Genomic DNA, 8,500 nt, shown 5'->3' with positions numbered 1-8,500 from the left:
TTTGGCTCTTTAACGTAGGAGAAATACAGTTGTGCTTGAAAGTTTGTGAAGCCTTCAAACTTCTATAGTTCGGCATTAATTTGACTTAAATCTACATTTAGTCGTAAAATTAGATAAAAATAACCAACGAGTCAGAAATATTAGACTGTCATTTATTTATTGAGGAAAATGATCTACTATCACATGACTTGGTCATTTATTTATCTACTTTTAGGACTTTATATTAAATTTATGCAGAAATACAGAAAATTCAGGACTTTGCGCTGCAATCTCCGCCTTCCTTGCCCCCGCCCCCTTTTTTAGACCTGGTGTGAGCGGGAAAGAAGACGAGCTGTTTTAGGCGTACAAAATGGTCCAGGACAGCAAAGAAGCTGTCTTACATTTAGAAGTGGCGAAGGATCAGCCGAAGTTATGTAGAGGTCGGCGCCTCTTCGTAACTCCGGCGGATGTCCCACTATGTTCCTATGAAGCCTGTAGGAAGAAATGTGTGGCAGCTTCTGTTCATTCAGGACAGAAGCTGCTGCACAATGCATCCGGCTCCTTGGTCAGGGGGAGCTGGAACACACCTGATAAGGCGGGCACTTTCAAGTTTTAGCGCATCCAGATGCCATGGTCACGTTTGACCACGCATCTATAGGGTTAAATGTCTGCGACCGGCATTACCGCTGGTTTAAAACAGCAGGTACCTGGTGGCCACACTACCCACTTGGGTGGTCGGGATGCCACAGTGAATAGCTCCCTATGTTACGCTGGGTTCACACCTGAGCGTTCGCGATGGAGCGCTCTGTATGCGCGATTGTACGGGCGTTTGCAATCGCGCATACAGAGACAAGCGAACGCCCATTGTCGCGCGTTCCCGAAAGTCTATGTACGGGAACGCGCGACAAGACGCTCCAAAGAAGCTCATGTACTTCTTGGGGCGTCGGGCGTTTTACAGCGCGATCGTATGCTCTGTAAAACGCCCAGGTGAGAACCATGCCGATAGGGAAGCATTGGTCTCTCCTTGTTGAGTGTTTTACAGCACGTAGGAACGCTCTGTAAAACGCTCAGGTGTGAACCCAGCCTTAGGGCTGCAGTAAACCATTATTTCAGTAATCGAGTATTCTACCGATTATTTTTACGATTAATCGAGTACTCTAATAATAAAAAATGAATTAATAGACTGTTTTCCTTTATAAAAACACATCAGACCCACTGCCATCAGTCCCCAACACCCTTCCCCCTGTGCGATTAGCCCAAGTGCATCAGTTCCTCCCAGTGCCATCAGCTCTCCCCCACCCCAGTGCCTTCAGCTCTCCTCCCACCCCAGTGCCCCTTCAGCTCTCCCCCCCCCCACCCCAGTGCCCCTTCAGCTCCCCCCCCCCCCACCCCAGTGCCCCTTCAGCTCTCCCCCCCCCCCCCCCACCCTAGTGCCTTCAGCTCTCCACTCCCCCTCCTAGCCATCAGTGCCCAGCCGCAGCTCCAGTGAACTAAAATGTCCTGACGATGTGTGTACGCCAGGATCCAGTGCAGCGCTGTGCGGGCAGGCTGGTGACCACGGAGCGTGAGTAATAGCTAGCTCTTCACTCACACTCTGTGGTCACATGGCACAAACGAATTACGTTGAATAAAAGTTTATTTAAAAAAATATATTAACTAGAAGCACCTTTTTCCGTCCATTTTATATATTAGATAGAGAGGCAAAAGTCTGGAAACATCGTTTTAACTGGTGTAATTTGTGGAAAATTAACTTCCAATGTGTGAAAGTATTAATTGAGGGGGAGGCTGCATTATTTGGGGGGGGAACATTTTCAGTCGCCATTTTTAAATCCACCATATTGAATTCAGCTCAGGGGGTCATGTGATACATCAGTCTTGTCTAGAAGTTACTCAGAAGTAACTCACTGGAAGCGTCAGTTTTGACCTCTCTTTACCTGTTTAGGCGTTAAGTGAGGTCAAAGTCTGGTAAACCATCTGCTGGAGGCACATAGTTCTTTGTGAACATGCTGAAGAACTGCAGGCGATATTTCACATTACTGTAGGATTCGCCATATTGAGCCAAGGATGGAAGATAGCAGCAATACAGGTAATAGAATGCACACAAGTAGATACATGACAAAATTACAGCTACCTTCATAAATGATTATTTTAAAAGAATGTTGATGAAAACTGGAAGACCCCTTTAAAGGGTTAAAAACTGTCCTGAGGATGGCGATACAGTTGAGTTTAGGAAGGCACCTGATGCTCCTAGCATTAATTAATGCTTAGAGCATCAGATCATTGTGGCTGCTAGGAGGGCTCGGGAGTCCCCCTGGGTATCGACCCAATGAGACATCTCCCTGTAGGGTCTATGATCATTCACTCAGGACACTACTGGAGCGGTCATGCAGGGTGCAGGGTCAGGAAATCGTTTAGTGCAGAGGCCCAAGGACACTGAATATAGGAGAGCCACCTCCTGGACACTTGTGGTCACTGCACAGAGGGGATGAAACCTTTTTGTTGGTCAAGCAACTTGCATGACCATTATTCTAGGTATGTCTGCACTGCTCTTGGTCATATATTGCTATCAAAGTTTTTTTTTTTTTTTTTTAAGGGATCGGTTCCAATCAATTTACTCGATCGATCATAACAGATTGAGGATTTGCTTTATTGTTCATGATTAAACACTACAGGGAAAATTTATCATAGACTGCTGTTTGTGCTGCCACCTCATTATAAATTAGGCGCATCCTCTGCCATTCTGTGCATCTACACTGAAACTAAAGGCAGCTTGAAAATTGGTGTAAAAGAAGATAAATATTCTGACCACACTTTTCCCTGCCCTTGCCACTCCCCCTTATTGGAAAGTGGCAAAGGCGGCGTAGAAATGCCACTTGCGTCTAGATAGATGCAGTCAGGTTAAAGTCAACACCCTGTGTACAAATATTCAATTACTGGTCGAATCGGGGAAATTTTACTTTTTGGGGGAATTTCTGCAATAATGTATGTTGTGATCTTCCAGTGAATCTCTCAAACTTCTCTGCAGGTGGGCCATTGGATTTTACTCCGAATGCTTATTTATTTTTGTTGATGATAGAAATATAATTTTTTGCATTTGGGTTCAATCCATTGTTGAGAATTAGGCATCATTTTCAAGTAAAATATCAAGTACAATGAAAATAATATCAAATGTGGTTTATATCATCTTGTATAAGGCTTGACTCAATGAATTGTAAGATGATTCCAGTTTCTTATAGACGTATCCTGAATTTATTACATATGCTTTAAAAGTAGAGGAAAAGAAAATTTCTTGCTCGTATCATTGAGGGACACAGGACTGTGGGTATAGCTGCTGCTGCCGCCACTAGGAGGCGACACTAGGCTGAAAAGTGTTAGCGCCTCCTCTGCCGGCTATACCCCCTCCAGCCTGGAGAGAGCATACCAGCTTGTTTCCACCATGCTTCCGCTTCACAGCTGTGTAAGACGGCGACTTGGTCTTCCTTGCACACATTCACCAAGTTTTACCAGGTGCATACTTTTGCACCAGCGGACGCTGCCCCAGGCCGCAAGGTCTTGCAGGCAGCAGTGTCTTAAGCTTCTGCGAGGACGTTTTCCTTGTGGTTCTTCTCTCCCTGTGGACTGCTTTGGAACGTCCCATGGTCCTATGTCCCCCAATGATACAAGCGAGAAAACAAGATTTTTGTAGACTCCCCTGTAAAATCTCGTTCTCGCTTAGTTCATTGGGGGACACGGCTCACACCCATTGTTTTCTATTATTGCCGCAGGTGATGGCGGTTGGTTTGCCGGTAGGGTCCTCAGTTCGGGTTCAGTCCTACTGGCATTAGTCGTGTTATGGTTTATTTCATGTATGTTTTTCTCCTACTGCTTGGGCACAAACTGATGCCCTCTCCAAACTGGAGGGGGTATAGCTGGCAGAGGAGGAGCTAACACTTTTCAGCCTAGTGTCGCCTCCTAGTGGCAGCAGCAGCTATACCACGGTCCTGTGTCCCCCAATGAATTAAGCGAAAAATACATTTTACAGGCGAGTCCACAAAAATCTTGTTTTGGCCATGTTCATACTACATCATATGCTTCTCCAGAATGGCAGTGAACCCAGCCACAAAGGATATATTGGCCCTTCCTCTAGAACATGAAGTCCTTGCAGTGATGACAACAGGAGCGGCTAAGTAATGCAATTATATCACATGATGGAATGACATAGTACCGTAACAGCTGCACAAGGGACTTCATAATTTGCCATTGTTTTACATCATATCTTATCATGTATGCACTGCCCCAGCATGTGATGGCAAAAGGGTTAATCCACCTCTGCTTTACTCCATCTTCCACTTTGGCTACACCCCAGATACTTGCTGCCACCACTTGCCAAATTCTATGATCTGCTGGGTAAACTGAGAAACGCTCTGCTCTCCAGCAGTCAAAAGTTGAATTGCTGCATGAAAGGCTATGGATTCTTTTAGGGCGTACAAGGACCAAATGTATTAAAGTTTTAAGCTTTGGTTACAAATGTAAAAAAAAAAAAAAAAAAACAACTAATAAAATGACCTACAAACCAGTTATTGAAAGGAAGAAAATGACAGAAGACCTAACACACAAACATTTTTCTTGCTCCTCGAGAGTAAGAAAGAACAAGGAAACGCTTATTTTATATTTTCAGGTTCTGGTCAGTACATTAGTCAAATGTCGGGTCGATGATTGCACAGTTAGATTTAATAAGGGGGCAAGTACCCCAAGTATTAAATCCTTCATTGCTCTGTAATTCTCCCCACTATAAGGGATGTTCAGTTTAAAAGAACGGGTGTCCATCTGCCCATCATACAAGGCTAATGTGTCAAATGTGACACTCTCTTATCCAAGAGATAAGCTCTGCTGGGGCCCCTGCCATTCAAGTGAATAGGGACCATGTTCTTCTGTTTAAATGGAGCGGCAGACATGCATGAGTGTTTGTCACCCCATTCAGCTCTAAGGGACTACTGAGAGAAGAGTACAAGTGCTCTGCTATCTCCAACAGTTCCATAGAGTTGAATGGAGCGGCAGCGCACATGCATGTCTACCTCTATTCAAATGGAGAAATGCAGGCCCCATTCTCATATTCAGCAGGTGCTCCAGCGGTTGGGCCCCTGACAATCAGGCATTTATTCCCTGTCATGTGGATAGGAGATAAGTTGTTTTCATGGGACAACCCCCTTGGCCAACTGACAAGGCAATTCTCGGGAACATAACGTTGTTAGCCAATTATCGTTATCTTTAATCAGAGGGGAGCAGCAATCATTTACAGATTTATTGGGGGGGGGGGGGGGGGGTGGATAACAGTCTGGGGGAAAAAAAGCTGCACTGTCAGCATAGTCTTCATATGAAATGCTTCTTGGATTGACTGATGAACTGAGGGACCATTTTCTATGAAGACTAAGGCCCAGTGCAGAATTAAAGGGCTTGTTTGGGCTACAGCTATTGATAACCTTTCCTTGGGATACATCATCAGTATCAGCCCGACTCCTGTCACCCTCACTGATCAGCTATACAGTGGCGGAAATAATTATTTGACCCCTCACTGATTTTGTAAGTTTGTCCAATGACAAAGAAATGAAAAGTCTCAGAACAGTATCATTTCAATGGTAGGTTTATTGTAACAGTGGCAGATAGCACATCAAAAGGAAAATCGAAAAAATAACTTTAAATAAAAGATAGCAACTGATTTGCATTTCATTGAGTGAAATAAGTATTTGAACCCCTACCAACCATTAAGAGTTCTGGCTCCCACAGAGTGGTTAGACACTTCTACTCAATTAGTCACCCTCATTAAGGACACCTGTCTTAACTAGTCACCTGTATAAAAGACACCTGTCCACAGAATCAATCAATCAAGCAGACTCCAAACTCTCCAACATGGGAAAGACCAAAGAGCTGTCCAAGGATGTCAGAGACAAAATTGTAGACCTGCACAAGGCTGGAATGGGCTACAAAACCATTAGCAAGAAGCTGGGAGAGAAGGTGACAACTGTTGGTGCGATTGTTCGAAAATGGAAGGAGCACAAAATGACCATCAATCGACCTCGCTCTGGGGCTCCACGCAAGATCTCACCTCGTGGGGTGTCAATGGTTCTGAGAAAGGTGAAAAAGCATCCTAGAACTACACGGGAGGAGTTAGTTAATGACCTCAAATTAGCAGGGACCACAGTCACCAAGAAAACCATTGGAAACACATTACACCGCAATGGATTAAAATCCTGCAGGGCTCGCAAGGTCCCCCTGCTCAGGAAGGCACATGTGCAGGCCCGTCTGAAGTTTGCCAATGAACACCTGAATGATTCAGAGAGTGACTGGGAGAAGGTGCTGTGGTCTGATGAGACCAAAATAGAGCTCTTTGGCATTAACTCAACTCGCTGTGTTTGGAGGAAGAAAAATGCTGCCTATGACCCCCAAAACACCGTCCCCACCGTCAAGCATGGGGGTGGAAACATTTTGCTTTGGGGGTGTTTTTCTGCTAAGGGCACAGGACAACTTATTCGCATAAACGGGAAAATGGACGGAGCCATGTATCGTGAAATCCTGAGCGACAACCTCCTTCCCTCTGCCAGGAAACTGAAAATGGGTCGTGGATGGGTGTTCCAGCACGACAATGACCCAAAACATACAGCAAAGGCAACAAAGGAGTGGCTCAAGAAGAAGCACATTAAGGTCATGGAGTGGCCTAGTCAGTCTCCGGACCTTAATCCAATCGAAAACCTATGGAGGGAGCTCAAGCTCAGAGTTGCACAGAGACAGCCTCGAAACCTTAGGGATTTAGAGATGATCTGCAAAGAGGAGTGGACCAACATTCCTCCTAAAATGTGCGCAAACTTGGTCATCAATTACAAGAAACGTTTGACCTCTGTGCTTGCAAACAAGGGTTTTTCCACCAAGTATTAAGTCTTTTTTTGTTAGAGGGTTCAAATACTTATTTCACTCAATGAAATGCAAATCAGTTGCTATCTTTTATTTAAAGTTATTTTTTCGATTTTCCTTTTGATGTGCTATCTGCCACTGTTACAATAAACCTACCATTGAAATGATACTGTTCTGAGACTTTTCATTTCTTTGTCATTGGACAAACTTACAAAATCAGTGAGGGGTCAAATAATTATTTCCTCCACTGTATATCACTAGCATGTTGGCCTCTTCAAACAGCTGCATGATAGGACCCCCTGCCAATCTGATATCGACCTATCCTGAGGATATCTCATCAATATCTGTAGCTCAGACAATTTTCTGGGGGAGAACATTCATTCATACACTTTGAAGAAATGGATCCAGCACTGACTGAGATAAAAACCGAATCACTTTATTGAAGTGTGCAAAAATACATACAGATAAAAGTTGACGCATTTTGGGCAATGCTATTGAAGGTTTCAATGCATGTATTTATATGACATCTATATGCATTACTAATATGCGTTTATTGCTACTTGGGCTACTTTCACACTCTCGTTTTGTGCGGATCCATCATGGACGGATCCGTTCAGATAATACAACCATCTACATCCGTTCAGAATGGATCAGTTTGCATTATCTTTAACATAGCCAAGACTGATCTGTCATGAACACCATTGAAAGTTCCATGGAGGATGGATCCGTTTTCTACTGTGCCAGATTGTGTCAGTGAAAACAGATCCGTCCCCATTGACTTTCATTGTGTGTCGGGACGGATCCGTTTGGCTCAGTTTCATCAGACGGACACCAAAACGCTGCTTCCGTCTCCAAAGCGGAATGGAGACTGAACTGATGCAAACTGATGCATTCTGAGGATCCTTTTCCATTCAGAATGCGTTAGAATGAACGGATCTCACAAACAGAAAGCCAAAACGCGAGTGTGAAAGTAGCCTAAACCGACGAATACTTTAAGACATATTTGTCCTCAGACAATTATGAATTTATTGTTTCCAATAGTGATGTTTATAACAGATTTCTATTGCTTATATACATTAATTTATTATTTTGGCTTATTTATTCCTTAGTTTTAATGATAAACCAAATATGTGAAACTTGTATTATTTATTGCAAGTATTATTATGCGTTTATTTCATACAGAAATGTGAACATGTATAGAAACCTTTGCTCACTGGGCGTAGCACATCATTGTGTTTTAGATCAGCTTGCAGACTATTCCACAATCGGTGACGTATCCTGTTCTTGATATTGATTGGCTCATTGCGATTAAAATACATGAAGGTAATGTCCATTGTGTATTTGTAAGCTTTGACAAAGGGCAAGCCTTACCCGAAACGCGTCAACTTTTGTTTGTATGTATTTTTGCACACTTTAATAAAGAGATCCGGTTTTTATGTCAGCCAGTGCTGGATCCATTTCTTTATGTTCAAGTGGAAGCTCCTATCCTCTGTGACCCGCTGACGAATCAAGCACCTTTTAAGGTCTTGCATCAACTGAGCCGGTAAGGGTGTATACCCATTCATTTCAAAAAGGGTCACAATGAACAAAAAATCTAAAAGAAGCATTACTCCTCCTCACCGATCCGCTGCCGTTT

The sequence above is a fragment of the Bufo gargarizans genome, chromosome 1 (genome assembly GCF_014858855.1).
Source record: "Bufo gargarizans isolate SCDJY-AF-19 chromosome 1, ASM1485885v1, whole genome shotgun sequence".
Classification (NCBI taxonomy): Eukaryota; Metazoa; Chordata; class Amphibia; order Anura; family Bufonidae; genus Bufo; species Bufo gargarizans.
Note: the sequence above shows the minus strand (reverse complement) of the source record.